The sequence below is a fragment of the Neopelma chrysocephalum genome, unplaced genomic scaffold, assembly GCF_003984885.1.
Source record: "Neopelma chrysocephalum unplaced genomic scaffold, ASM398488v2 Primary Assembly neopelma1_124, whole genome shotgun sequence".
Lineage (NCBI taxonomy): Eukaryota > Metazoa > Chordata > Aves > Passeriformes > Pipridae > Neopelma > Neopelma chrysocephalum.
Genome location: NW_020897786.1, coordinates 2572603 through 2587208, shown reverse-complemented (window position 1 = coordinate 2587208; position 14606 = coordinate 2572603). Strand labels below are relative to the sequence as shown.

General features: G+C 40.3%; 1 protein-coding gene across 1 annotated transcript in view; it reads right to left on the bottom strand.

Annotated features, from left to right (window-relative positions):
* Positions 1–14606, bottom strand: part of PEAK1 (pseudopodium enriched atypical kinase 1) — a 111939-nt gene that overhangs the window by 96763 nt on the left and 570 nt on the right. The window lies entirely within an intron of this gene.

Below are 14606 nucleotides of genomic sequence, written 5' to 3'. Positions count from 1 at the left end.
TGATCCCTCAATCTTGAATTCCTGGTTTAGATGCCTGGAGGGAAAACAAGAGCTTGTCTGAAAAGCAAGGAGCCAACCATCCCCTCTGCACTGTGCTCATGGACTGGAGGGACTGAGCATCCCATGTCCCAGAGTCATCTGGTTTGACCAAAACACCCACCACCCTCCTGACAGAAGAGATGATGAAATAATCTGCAAAGATTGACAGAAGAGATGATGAAATAACCTGCCAAGACTGACAGAAGAGATGATGAAACAACCTGCAAAGACTGACAGAAGAGATGATGAAACAACCTGCAAAGACTGACAGATCAAAACAAGGCATCAGCTCGACAGGTAAGCACAGGGATACAACTAAACACAGGTTCATTGGCTCAAGTCCTAAATAAACAAGTTCATCATACAGATTATACGGTTAAAAACCCAGCACTGCTCACTTACAGCACTCTGCAGAGGAATAAGTGAGACTAAAATAAACTGCACACTGTATCTTATCTCCATTTTAAGAATGAGCAAGTTTCTTAACCTCTTTGTCTCAGTTTCCAAGGCTACAAGTGAGGCATGACAAAGGCAGGAAGAAAACTCATAATTTTGGCTCTCAGTTTTTTTCTTTTTTGCTGTTCAGTCATCTTATCTTCCTATTCTAAACTCTGGGATTTAGTTATTTAAACATAGATATTATTCTATGTTCAGCCTGGTTTTTTGGTGATTCTAATCGGTTTTTCTTTTTGCAAATGTGACCAATTGTTTGGTGATTAAATTTGATCATTTCTTGCCTACATGCACTTGGAAATAATCAAGGAAACAATACCCTAACCAGTACTAGCTGAGGATAGGACACATTTCTATAAAATAAAGTTAAACCAAACAATTTTTAAAGGTATGCAAATGACACGAGAGAAGACAGGAAACCACATTTAAAGTGCAAATCAAACCCATTGTTTTGTAAAATTTCTGGATAAGCTTTGAAAAACAGGCTTTTTCTACTTTTCTCCCGCAGACTTTCTTTGTTCACTACAAAAGTAAAAACAAAGCAACAGGAAAATGATGTCCCTCCTCCGCCGAGAAGTAACAAAGTCTCCTCCCCCTTCCAAAGGGGATCACAGTTTGCCAGCTTTGGCAGCCACTCTAGTATTTAAAATAGAAATGAATCCCAAAATGCGATTTGGCAAAGAACTTACTGAAATATTCAGTAAGCCTGTTTTCCCTCTTTTCCACTTCCTTTCTGCCGCTCTAATAATATCTAGAGATGCTTTCAGGCACCTCGGGGATGAAAAAAAGGCACCCAGAGAGGACACGCAGACAAAGAGCCCCGTGAACTTTAACACACATGCAACACATGAATCAGACAGAGCAGCTTTGTGCAGAGAGGGCTCCTTGTATGGCCACGGCCCAGACCCGCTGGGACACTTCCAACAGCTGCTCTTATTCTTTCACACAGCTTGAGTTTTACGGGAGGCATCCTGTGTGTGCCTCCCGAGAGCCGGGAGCATCAGCTCGGCCGGCGCTGGGAAGAGCCGACGCTTCCAAAGTTTGTAACAGGTTCCTGCAATTTTTCAGCGCATGTAGAGAAAACTAAGATTTTTCATAACGCTAAGTCTTCACCTACAGGGAAGTGAATCCTGCAAGCCAGAACACACAATATCTTATAGATATTTCAGACCATGCTGCATTGAAACAAAAGTGCAAATTATGAGAGAGGACTCAAAGATATCAACTCTTTATAGGGATATCTGAATACACAGCCAGACTGAAGCATGATAGCTGGAGTCAGTATGCAAGAAACTCCACCCAAAACAACTGTTCTTTGGGGAAAAAAAAAGTATTTAATATGAAACACAACTGGACATTGGGTGGGAAAAATAAACCAGTTGTCACAGATGTTTGAAGCAACAACAGAAAGTATGTTTTACTAACAGAGGTAAGAAGCTGGATGTGAAAAAAACATGACAGTTCAGCTTTAAAGAAATGTTTTCAACAAGGGGAGCAGATTGTGTGGCAGGTATAATCACTACTTCATTGGACTTACATCTTTAATGCCACTGACTTCTCACTAGCCAGGAAGAGTTGTATATAAATTAATCCAGCTTATTCACTCACAGAATAAAAGCTGTTAAGTATTTCTGAACCCACAAAATATGAGCTTTAAGATGCAACTAGCCAGCCAGGAGACTGATTCATTCAGTAGCTTCAATTTGAAAGATGGGCAGAATGTCTTCAATATATTTATGCAATAGCACCACACTACCAACATGATCATGTTCAGGATCTTGCAACACACCTCCAGAAAATGTCAGCACCAAAACTTTCTCATTCCAAGAGCAGAGAAACTTTCCAAGCATCAACATTTTGTCTTCTGTGTGTTTTAAGCTTTAGAATTTTTATAATCTCATCCCGAGGCTGACACTTTGCCAACAATGGAACTGTTCAAAGGCAGCAGCAGGAGGACTGAAAGATTGATTTCCCAGATCATTGGTGTAGGCACTGTTTGTAAACTGCTGACCCCAAACCACTGGGAATTGCGAGGGCCTTGCGGATCGAAGGGAGACTTCCAGCTTGCAAGACACTTTAAATTGATTTGAAACCCCAGGTTAGCCTGTCAGTTTTTCCTAAAAAAACCCCAACTTCTAAAGGAGTTTGTTCTAAAAGAGTCATGTTAGCCCACACAAGCAAATCAGCACATTGTTCTGCTTTCCCCTCCCTCAAAATGCATCGTGTCCTCACTACAATGCTACTGCACAAATAACTCAGGGCTTGCCAAGAGCTACCACCAAGCTCTAATTACAGCAGTCCTATTCTGTATATTCCTCAATCAAACAAGAACTAAATCAGCCTGCTAAAAAAACAGGCTTCAAAGTCTCCAGTGCAGATTAAGAAATAAATCTCTGCAATAAAGTATTAGCCAGCTCAGCCTGCTTCAGAACCTCGGTGCAGAAAGAGCCTCATTTCCTTGCTTAAAGATAAGACTGTGATAAGACTGCTGTGCAAAAGAAACGACAAAAAACACCAATTAATTGTACCAAGTTATTTTAAGGAAGATCATTGCTGCTAAATGTTTCAGGCAACTTACTGGTATTTCCACATTGCCTTTTTGGCTGCTCTTTTCAACTGATTCAGCTCCATAAGTTAGAAGGCTTGCACTGTCAAATTTCTTGTCATTTTGTTGAGAATGCTATGCCCTATTTTAGATTTCAGTATATTTTACACAAGAGTTAAAAAAATTATAGGTGCATATCATTCTGCCAGTCATTCTCACCTTATCAAGCTTCTGTCATGACCCGACAATACCAAAGGACTTGAAGGCATTTTACTGTTTTACAGACAGATTGCTTGATCCCTTGTCACAAATGATGGAAAATGGGGTCTTGAGGTCAATGATAAAACTTGTAAAAATAATGTTTCCTTACTTTAAAAGTATTTTTTCGGTCTCTGACTTGCAGTATAAAGCCATGCTCTAAAAATAGCACAAATCTATTTTAATCTAGGTGCTCTTCCCCTATCTAAAAATTTAAATTTCTTATTAAAACTATCTGAAAAACTGAGCAACAAACTAAGCATTATCCCAGTTTCCAAGTTTTTCCTGTTTCTGAACCATACAGAGATTAATTCCAAAGATTACTCCCAAATCACATGCTAACTTTAAGTATTCAGCCATGAGAAAAGTAAATACTCATCAGCAGCTTTGACCCCAAGCTTCTGATATGCAAGGCAGCCCTTCCAGCTCACAGGGAGAAATATTTAACTAGCAAAATGTACAGTTGCTCTGAACTGACTGTAACACATGACCTGGCATGTACTTTGACAGCAAGTCATTCAAGAAAGATGACAATACAACAGAGCTACAAAAACAAAACACAGCAGTGCCAGGATAAGCCTTTAGAAATACAATTTGTGATGTGAAGCCATAAATCTTTAACATTTGAACTAAAGACTGGAAGGTTTTGGAAGCAGCAGCCTAACTCAGCCTAACTGCTGAGGTTAAAAGACAAACCCATAATGTATTATGGCAACTAAATAAATATTTACCAGGGCTGCTTTCAAGAGGCTGGGTTAGCAAAGTGAGTAAGACCACGAGAGTGTTCTGGATCCTCTTTTAAACACTGGAATAATTGACTTCAGGCAAGCCAAGCTTTTAGTTCTCTTATTTGTAAAATCACTAAAATTATGGAGTTCTGGGTTTTGATAGGAGTGGAGTTAAAAAGCCATTTTTAACTCCACTGCCTATCTGCTTTCAATGCACAGGCAACTGAGATGCTCATTAAATGTCTCCTCAACCAGCATCTAAAAGGAAAAAAAAAGCTTCAGCAAGCCCAAGTCCCAGCAAATTTCTGGAAAGATGGGAATTTCAGTCACTCTCCCCACAGTGAAACACTGGGTTCCTGTGTGCTATGAGGAGGTTTTAAATCACCACTACCTTCTACTGCACTACTCTGCAGATATAAATGGACTCTTCCCAAAATATGAATATAGCTGGAGATTCAACACTACTTCCTAAAACAGCATTAATAACCACTTGAAACAAATATACCTCTAAAATATACATATACACATAAATTTGAGCTCAGACACACATAATTCTCAGTATGAAAACAGAAAATGTCTCTTCTTGGAATGAAAGTTTGCAGAATATATTTTTTCCCCAGTAATACAAAAAAAAGTTGATTTTGGGATATAAATATTTTCTTAACCTGTGGATTTCAGAGCAACACAGTGTAGAATAATCATTTTTTGTCCAAATCTTCATGGCCAAAGATAATTACAATCACTCCTCTTGAACTATTGACTGAAATCATATAGCTCAACTTTCACAAGTACTAGAATGGATCTGTCAGTGTTTTCTATGAAACTATAAACACATTAATACATGTAAGAATATGAACCAGCAGAAGTGGCTGCATGGAAATGCCAGAACTGACTGACCAGTCTGCAGAGCCAAACAACAAAATATCCAGAGCACCTAAAATTATTTCTCCAAGTACATTTTTTTCCCTCCACTCCAAAGACATTCTCTTTTCTAAGTATCTGCCTTTTTGCCAGATACCAAAGAAGGCCCTTCAGCCCCAAATCTGCTTTGTCCACCAGCCTCTAATTATGAAGCGAAAGAAGAAATAATGCAGAGAAAATGAGTAACTTGAGCAAAATTTCCAAAACCTAACAGCTTCCACAGTTTGTGCCAATATTTCCTCAGGAAGTTATAACTTTATACAGAGAAAATTCTAATGATTTTGAATTCTGTAAGCACTAAAGAAAATTTAAGCCTCCCCTACGAGCTATAGTGGCCTATTGGTCTTACAGAGCAAGAATACAGGAAAATATATCCGTTTTTACATGGCTACAAGCAGTAAATACTTTAGTAAAGCCAAAACAGAACCTTGAGGTCATGCTCAAAACTTTAAAAAACTTCAGTGTTATGTAACAAAAAGCACAAAGCTCAAGAGAATTGTTCATCTGAAAAATATGAAAAAAACCCCTTTCCAAACAAGATATTTATTCCAACACATCTTAAAGAGGCTGAAGAGAGCAGGTCCCCTCTATCTGCACATTGTGTACAGCTTTTCCAAAAGGAAATGCTTATCACAGGCCCTGGCAGACCCTGTGAAACAGTGCAGACACAGCAGGGTCACACCAATTAGCAAAGCAGCATCCAGAGAGACAAGTCATCTTCATCACAAGAAGCCTTCATTTTTCTCTCTCATGGAAAAAATAAAGAATGTAGACCTATATTTCAATATTTTTTCCTTATCCAGCAGCCAGATTTCTGATTTTTCAGGTGCTGTGCAATTAACTTCAAGAATCATATCCCTTTTGCTCTCTGCATATTCTGGTTTTACATGGCACTGTTCTGTGCACTCAGGGATATGAAGTGATGAGTTCATGGGGTGTATAGAGTGTGTTCCTTACCAGCCTGAGAAAAGCACCTCAGGAAGACATCATTGTCCATTCTCCTCCTTTTTTAAGCTCTCAGAATACAAATTGAGTCTAGTTCATCTCTCAAATTAATGAACAGTTTCTTTTCTGTGGTGTGACAGCCCTTCAATCTAAACTACATCATAAAACCACTGCCAAGAAAAAAAACAAGCGTGTTCAAGAAAAACTGTTATAGGTGCAGACTGATGACTGCAAAAGCACCTCTGAGACAGCAAGTCCTGTACTGATGAGTCCCAGGAAGGATCCAGGACCTGCTCAGGCTTTTAGCTGTCCCCTGGATAGAATTTTTCAGAACTCTTGTAACAGATTATGCAGGTAGGGCAAATATTTTACTGGGCATCATCCAATGAACATTTATATATCTGATACACGTTTACCTTCCCTGCAGAACAATTAGCCCTGCAACTTCTGGAGGAAGCCATGGGAAAATAGTGATGGAAATGAAACCTTGACCCATGTGGTAAAACCAATTAAAAGCAGTTGGAATCTACAGATCTAAAATATTTAAGTCACAGACACTCATAAACTGGCAAGAAAAAGCCAAAAATTACAAAACCTCCCGTTCTGCCTTATGTTCACAAAAGGAAAGAAACAAAGCTTTTAAATTATAATCATAACTGTTCCCATATCCCTTGAATACAAGCCTGAATGCATGAGTGTCTTGCTTATTACAAGCAAGAAAAACTCAAGAAGCCACATCCACCTGCTGTAGAGAGACTGATGTTGATAAGAGATGGTTCCTCTACAGTGTATACACTAATGACAGTGCTATCATTTTTGGGAAAGCAGAGCTTTCATTTGTTTAGAAACTGATACTGATTTTCAATTATTTCACTTGTTCAGTAATTTTTTAACCACAGCTCAGCTATTTGCATCCAGCACAATCACAGCAACTATGAACCAATACTGGCTGCTTATTTTTCCAATATATTTTCAAACTTTTATTGAGATTACTTGATGGAAAAAGTACATCAACTCTTTTCCTCAGCACAACAAAAAAATGTTCAGTGAATTATCCATGCAACACGGTTGCAGGGACTATTGGCTGAACTTATAACCCCTAAGTCAGCAGGGGGGCTTAACACTGAAGACAGTGTTCATTATATGGATTAATATTTCCTCCTGCATTCTATAGATTTCATTTTGTTTGGCTCTTTAACAACTTTTTCATGAAAGCACCCCAAGTCAGCTTTCTGTGTAGACAGAACAACACTTAATATGCAAAGAACTGCAGGCACTGAACTCCAGGGAAAAAACCCAATTATGTAACATTTGATATCTTAAATCTAATTCCCCCTGATTTAAATGCTGTGTTGCTTTGGTATATCACCTGTTTACTGTTTTTTCCCCTAGGAATTATTAGTGTATGCACGAACCTTCCATCAGGTGCCCTGGCAGTTGTGTAGGAATGTTTTAGAAAATACTATTAATTCCACAGTCTTTTCCATAATCCCCTCTGGAGAGGTTGAGCAGGAACCCCCCCCTGCCCCAATAATCCATGTCGGTTATCTTTTTCAACATGTTTCTATACAACACTGTTTCTCACTCGGCAGATTTGGCTTCAAAAGGTCTGTGTGTTGCTATCTCCATTGTTCAGGAATAGCTCTGTTGATTTACACTGATAAACAAAGATAATGTACAACCATAAGCAATGAAGTCAATCTGCAAAGGACAGAGCAGGAAAAAAAGCCTGCAATTTTATCACCATTATGTACTACAAAGAAAAATTACAGCCTTGGGGGGAAAAAAAAGGTGGGGAGTGAGAACTGGATGCCTTTTTTTTAATGCACCACCTCTTGCTATTTCCAACACCAAGCAATCCAGTATTATTTGCAATAGTCTATTTAAAGAATGTATTTACTGAACCCCCTTCTGATGCTGAGTGGCAATTCCCATCAGAAAGGGACCTGATTCAGCTTCTGCCTTTGCAAGCAACAAACAATCAGACACTTTCACATTCCCACAAGCAGAACAACAGAGATAATTATGCAGAACACAGGAGAACTCACCATGACTAAAGCTCCAGTGCAGCTGAGGAATCTCCATCTAAACCACTCTGCAATCTCACCTTAAACCTGCAAAGCTGTCGCAGGAGGTTTTTCATGGCAACTGTTACTAACAGTGACTCTCCATCAACTGCTAAAAACAGGTACTTTATATACCAGAGTGCAACACTCCTCTGATGTACCAGTTGCTGAACAGCTCGCCTAAAAGAACCACCTTTGGAAGAGATTTGCTTTTGTCCTAAGAAGATAAGTGGGTTAACTTGTAAGGGACTGTGAACCAGCACCCTGCCTGCCAATGGGTTCATGGAGCAAGATGCCAATTTGGATGTGGCAGCTGGAACTGATACAGCTCATGGTGTCAATGAAATACATGTTAAGCTCTGAGCTCTGCTTGCACTGACGTTTTTTCTCACAGGGATGCTGCCCTTGCTGCACGAGGAATACTTACAAAGCAAAATTCACAGGCACAGGAGCACTTCAGGAGCTTCAGCAAGCTTTGTCCTAACACACCTTCGTTTTCTGCACTTCCCAAGCAATCTTTTCTAGCCAAAAACACTGACCTTTAAACATGGATCTGCCTCACGTTAAGGCCTGCAATAACACCTTCAAAATTTGGTTGTTGTAGTTGAAAGGTATGTTATCGACAGCTTCATTAGCAGCAGAGCAGGTCTGGGCCTTCCTTCCTTGCAGGTTGGCTTCCTTTCTTGGTATTTTAAATTAAAAAAAATTTTAAAAAAATCACAGTATGAAAACACAATTTCATGTATATAAAGCTTTAGAATAGCCAACATTTATGGCTGGGATGTATGTTTAACAGCAAGTTCAGTGAACTGTTCCACTGACTACAACCGACAGCAAACTGTTGCACACTCACAGCCTGTGTCACTGATGATACAGAGATATTTCATGTGCCCCTCACTCTCTACATCCTTACTGTGAGCCATCTCCCTGCTTCTAAAAACTGAGAATGTCTACAGTTTACAGTACCAAAGTCATTAAATAAACTGTCTCCTCCAAAGATCATTCCAAATGGCAGGAGTCACACTCCTTAACCATATAGTTACAGACTCAAAAGTCTGAGACTGGGCAATATTGTGCAACCTGTTTTTTAAGCAAAACCACCCAATCTAGACGAGGGAGGCAGAGCAGGACAATTAGCAAGGCTCAAAGCAAATGGAAAAACAATTACACAACATGAGTTACTCCCCCATGGAAAACTCCTATACTAATATTTATTCTCTCTCAGCTGGTATATATTTGCATTTAACTTCAAAGTTTATTAAAGCTATGTAGATGTAATTGTGAACCTTTACAGAGGGAATCAGTGATTTTTAATGGGGTTCCAAACAGGCTCAGGGGTCACTCTGCAGAAGACTATTAGGAGATAAAACAAGGAAGAAAGGCAGTACTTGCTTGAAATAAAAAAGAAGGTGCTAAAAGACTTAAGAGTTACCCAAGGACAGTTTCAACTCAAGAACTATGGCAATTTTGAGTGTCTCTATTACCTTCAGACATGCATGTTTCTGAATTTACTGGCCAATTTGGGGGGAGATCACATATTTTTAAAACCGTTCTTTCTTCCTCTTGCTGCATTAAAAAAGTCCACAGAAAGGACATCAACAAGCATAAAAGCAAAACAATGACAGTAAGAGGCAACTTGGCAGCAAGAGCATCTGTGATATACACAGAGACTTACCAAGAGGGAATAGACGTGAAGTCAGTGTGGAACAATATCTATATATTTGTTCATGTTTATAGCGTAGATTTAAATGTCTTTTTAACGTGAATGAAGGTTTTCCTGACAGCAAGACCCTCAGAGGTGAAAGATGTGAATATATGTAAATTTTGCACGTATATATTTATATCTTCTGTATTATATACCATCTTCCTCCTTTGGTGAGCTTTGTAGAGAGGCCTGTATAAACACAGGCACGTATCCAAGAAGGAACATTTTAGGGTTGACATCGGTTTTACAAAAACACAGAAGGTCAAACGGCGAATGTATCACTGAACAGCTTCCCACAGAACTTCCATCCAACAATATAATGATCCAAATCTGCTAAAACACCCAGGACGTTGCACTTGGCAAATTGTGTGCTAGTAGCAGTGTTTTCTGAAATAGCACTAACTTTATCAAGTCAGTGATCTTACTTTTTAGCACCACACCGAACTGGTGTCTCAGACAAGATGTTACTAAAACAAGTATTGCTAGAAGCCTACAATGTTTAGCCTGGCAAGGTTTTTATCCATTTGTTTACTGTGATTTCAAAAACTTTGCTAAAAACACCTCCTGCAGTCAACAGTGACTGTATTAAGACAGTTGAGCATTTATGTTTCAGTGCATGTAAGGTTTTCTTTTTTAACTGAAATATTACTCTTAAGTAAAATGTGGGATAAAGTCTACAAATGGAAAGATTTTAAAATGTCTTTCCCAGTTAATATTTATAATTTTTTTCACTTTAAAGAGATGAAATACTCTTTCCCCTCCATGTTGAGCATTTCATGGGGAAATCATCCATCCTCTGCTCTAAAACCTGCCAACCAAGAAAAATATTCCCAAGCAAGAACTCTGAAGGCATTTTGAGATTCAGATAACAAATTAATGCTCTTAAATACTTTTTACACACCATATTTGCCCATCTTTTAAACATAACCATAACTATTTGGTGATCAAAGTGCAGATGTTCAACAAAGATCATTGTAATCCTGGTTACTGTGACTATAATTCGTGCAAAAGCATCTCAGTTAAGGCCAGGCCCATACAAAGCAGGTATGGGTAGTGAGCCTAAGGGACCTACTATTTGGAGATTTTTTCCAAGTACTCACACAGAAAGGAAACTAGTCAGGGTGACAATTTTCGCCAGAATCAAAGACTTAAAAATGAAAATCCATTACAGACTGATTACAAAATACTTCTCCAAGTGGTGTGGTTTAAAACTGATTTTATCCTCATCCTGCAGAGCAATTTGTGATTACTGGGAGGAGAGAAATGATGAATGAGGCTTTGAGGGGTTCTGAAATTCTGCTGTTATCGTTATCACCTGAACAACCCCAAAAACATTTGTGGTATAAAGCCATTTTGTTACTTGGTGAGCTAACAGGGTAACTTTTGTAATAGCTGATGAGGTCCCAAAAGAAATTCAATTTGCAGAAGGTGACCTCAGAGTTACACCCACCACGTAGTTTTCCTCTATCCATATTTTCAACTATCAGGCAATCTCAAGTTAACTCAGTCCACTTGAGGAGATATGGGGAAAGAAATAGCTCTAGTGACTCAGGCACTTATCTTAGGAGAAAGGAAGCCTGAAAACTTCTTACATGGTTGATAATTTCTGCTTATGATCTGGAAAACGCAAAAGAAAATGCAGAGCCCACAATACTAAACCACAGTTTATGGAAATTTGAGCTCAAATATTGGACAACTAACTAGAATTGTTACCAAGTAAAACCAAGTCATTTCTCCTCGCTGCTAACACTGCAGAAATTCTGAAGTTATCACACCTCAGTGTATACTGTTGACTTGCTCCACTTTACTCTGCTTTAAAACAGTGAAAGTCAACTAGCAAGTCTTATTCCAGTTTGCAGCCTGTATTTTTCCACCCTAGATTTAAAACCGTACGGTAATGGAAATGGTACATTATTGTGCTGATACATATGAAACAATGAAGGCATTTCAGCCTCAGGCCAGTGTAAATCCCAGGGCAATACTCAGTCCTTACACAGCAGTCGTGGGAGCACAGGAGGGTGGGAAGACTGGTAATGCCAATAAAGGCTCTGTACAAGGTCCCCACACCAGCCTGTCACAGGTAATGCACTCAGAGAACCTGGCACCACGCTCCTTCGGGTATCAGCTTGGAGAACCCACAGCTTTTTTCCCTTAGGACTGGAGCCCCACATCTCCTCCTCCAAAATCCATGCTACTTTACAGGCACTGAGAGTGGATTTTGTCTCACTGGTGATTTTTGGCTGCCAGTAGCAGCCAGTAAATATGGCTCCCAAATAGCTTTACATCATGTCTTTGCACTTTGCTTCAACCAATAAACCCAAACGTGTTTTACAGATTATTATTTTTGTACTCTAAGTAGGTTAAAAACATCTGGAGGTATTAATAGCAGAAAGATAAGAAAGTTTTAATTTCAGCTTCCCCGTGTCAGGTGCTTTCTTTGCGAGCTCTTTTCATATCACAAGGTACTTACTCCACCACCTTCTCAGTGCTGTTCACCAGGGCAGCACCATCTCCTCACTGTCATTTGCATTTCAATGTTCTACCCATACCCGAATGTCAGCTCTGACACACCGACTACACGGGAGGGAGCAGCTCGGCAGGATTCCTCGGGAGCTGCAGCAGCACAGGAAGTGGGAACATTGTGGAAGCTGGCAGGAGACTGCCCTCATCCCGGATCCCTACCTAGCAATCCCAGAGTGGACCTCTGGGGCTCTGTTTTCAGGGGCTGGGGAAGAGAAGGTCCAACAGCTTCACACACAAAGAAAAAGAGAAAGGACTATTAACACCACCTGAAACCCGAGCTCATCAGAAAGCAACCAGAACAAGAAGAGCAGTGACAAGGAGTAAAGCTGCAGATCCCTAAAGAGAAAAGGGCAAAGAAAACGTGGGCAACAAGCAGGGATGGGAGGGGCTAATCCTAAACTGGGATGAGGGGCAGCTGGAGGGAAAAGGGCAGTTTAAGAGCAAAGACTAAACAGGAAAAGGGAAAAGGAAAGGAGAGACACGGGAGTGTAAATTCAGAAACAAAGTAGAGAAAAACATGTTACAACTTGTTAACTTAAAGTAAGCTTTTCGCATACATAGTTTTCCTAGTGTGATACAGAAGGTTAACAGTGATTGCCAATGTCTGTGACCCTAACCAATAACCTTCAATAGTTATCTTTATATTTTACTATCCTGTTTAGGCAAAGAAATCAATATTTAGGAGGCATTTAGCCAAACAGCATCTGCCCTTTACTTTTCTTTAAATGACTGATTCTAACCAACTCCTTTACTTGGAGAGTAAACAGAAAAGAATAGGTATTTTGGTAAACATGCCTGCAAGTGGGTTTTCTAAGGAGCTGAAAAGTCAGAAACACAAATTATCCAAGAAGCTGAAACGGTACTTTGCCTCCTTGCTCTCTCTCTTTCACAGAAGCAGCCATAACTCTTTCCCATACATAAGGAATGCTGTTGCTTCAAAATAACTGTATATTTATTTACATAGTTAATGCGTGTTCTAAAATAGAAGGAAATGCAAACATTGCATCCATTATCAACTGCAGCTGGGTAGAAGTGCCTACCAGCAGCAAGGCCAGGCAGGAAAGTCTGCTGGCTCCTTGCCCAAGCTCAGGAATCACCCCCTACCTGCCACTACTGTTCAGGTGAGGCACTTGAGGCAAACAGAACTGCCCAAAAAATGTCATTTAAGAAATCTGTAAATTAAGTTATCTGCATGAGATATCCTAACAAGAAGGTAAAGCCATCAAGAAATGAACACAGAAGATTAATCATGGAAAGTTACTCATGGAAAAATTGGTAACTCACTTCTTGCACAGTTCTACGTTTTAGAGACTAAAATGAGATTTGCCTGAAAACACACAGAGCAGTAACTTTGCCAGGAAGATGCTTCATCTGGATAAATCATCTTAGCTACTTTCCAGACAAAACCTTTTAAACCACCGTGAAAGTAGATTACGAGCTCTAACTGGTCAAAACGACCAAATGAAATCTCCACAAGTATTTGCTGCTCTGCTACACCACTGGAATCAAACTGTCTAGATGAGGCTATAAGTCAAAAGTCACACGGAATTAAGCAAAGCACATCTCGTTTGCAATAAAGGTACTCACTCAGCCAGCAATTTTAAACAAGTTCAAGTAAACTCTCTAACTATAGAACCTAATCACAGGAATTCCATAAAGTCTTGGCTCCTAAAACAACTCCATGTTCTTTCCTTCCTGCCCATACATCTCCGTGTATTATTTTTTCTCTAAATATCCGAGAATAAAGTGCTTTAGCAGACATGAGACAGCCATTAAGCCACAAAGAGTAAGGGGAAAAACTTTGGAGGCACTTAAGAAGCAATTAAAGAAGAACGAAAGCCAAGCCCTACAAAATGAAACGGCAAAGACCTAAAATAAACAGAAATCACGTTCTCTAAGAACGGACCCCTATTAAATTCGAGGTCAGAGATCCACCACACAACGCTCCTCCTCCTCCTTGGGCTCACGGAGGGGCAGCCTGGACATTCTGTGTCAGGTATCAGCTGCTCCATAACTAATCGACCATCGCAAAGTGTTTACATCGTTTTACTTGCTGTCCCAGAGCAAATCGCAGCCTTCCCGGTCTAGCTTCAACTTCACCCGCCGTAAAAACTGGCGAGCAGACCGACCCACCTGCAAGCCCAAAATAACCTTCGAGAGGAAGGGAAGCACCGAAGGGAGGATGGAATGCAGCTACACACGTACACAGCAACACGCAAAGCCTTTCAAGTCAGGAATTCTCGGTAATAACAGAGCAGGGGCAGAGCCCCGGCAGGGACAGCATCCACCCGGCACCCACAGCGGCTCCATCCCGGGGAATTCCTCGAAGGTGTGAGCCCGGCGGCGGCGGGCGCTCCCCGGCAGGGCGCGGGATGGCGCCGCACGCCCCGCGCGGGGCTGCGGGCACGGGGAGCGCCCGGGGC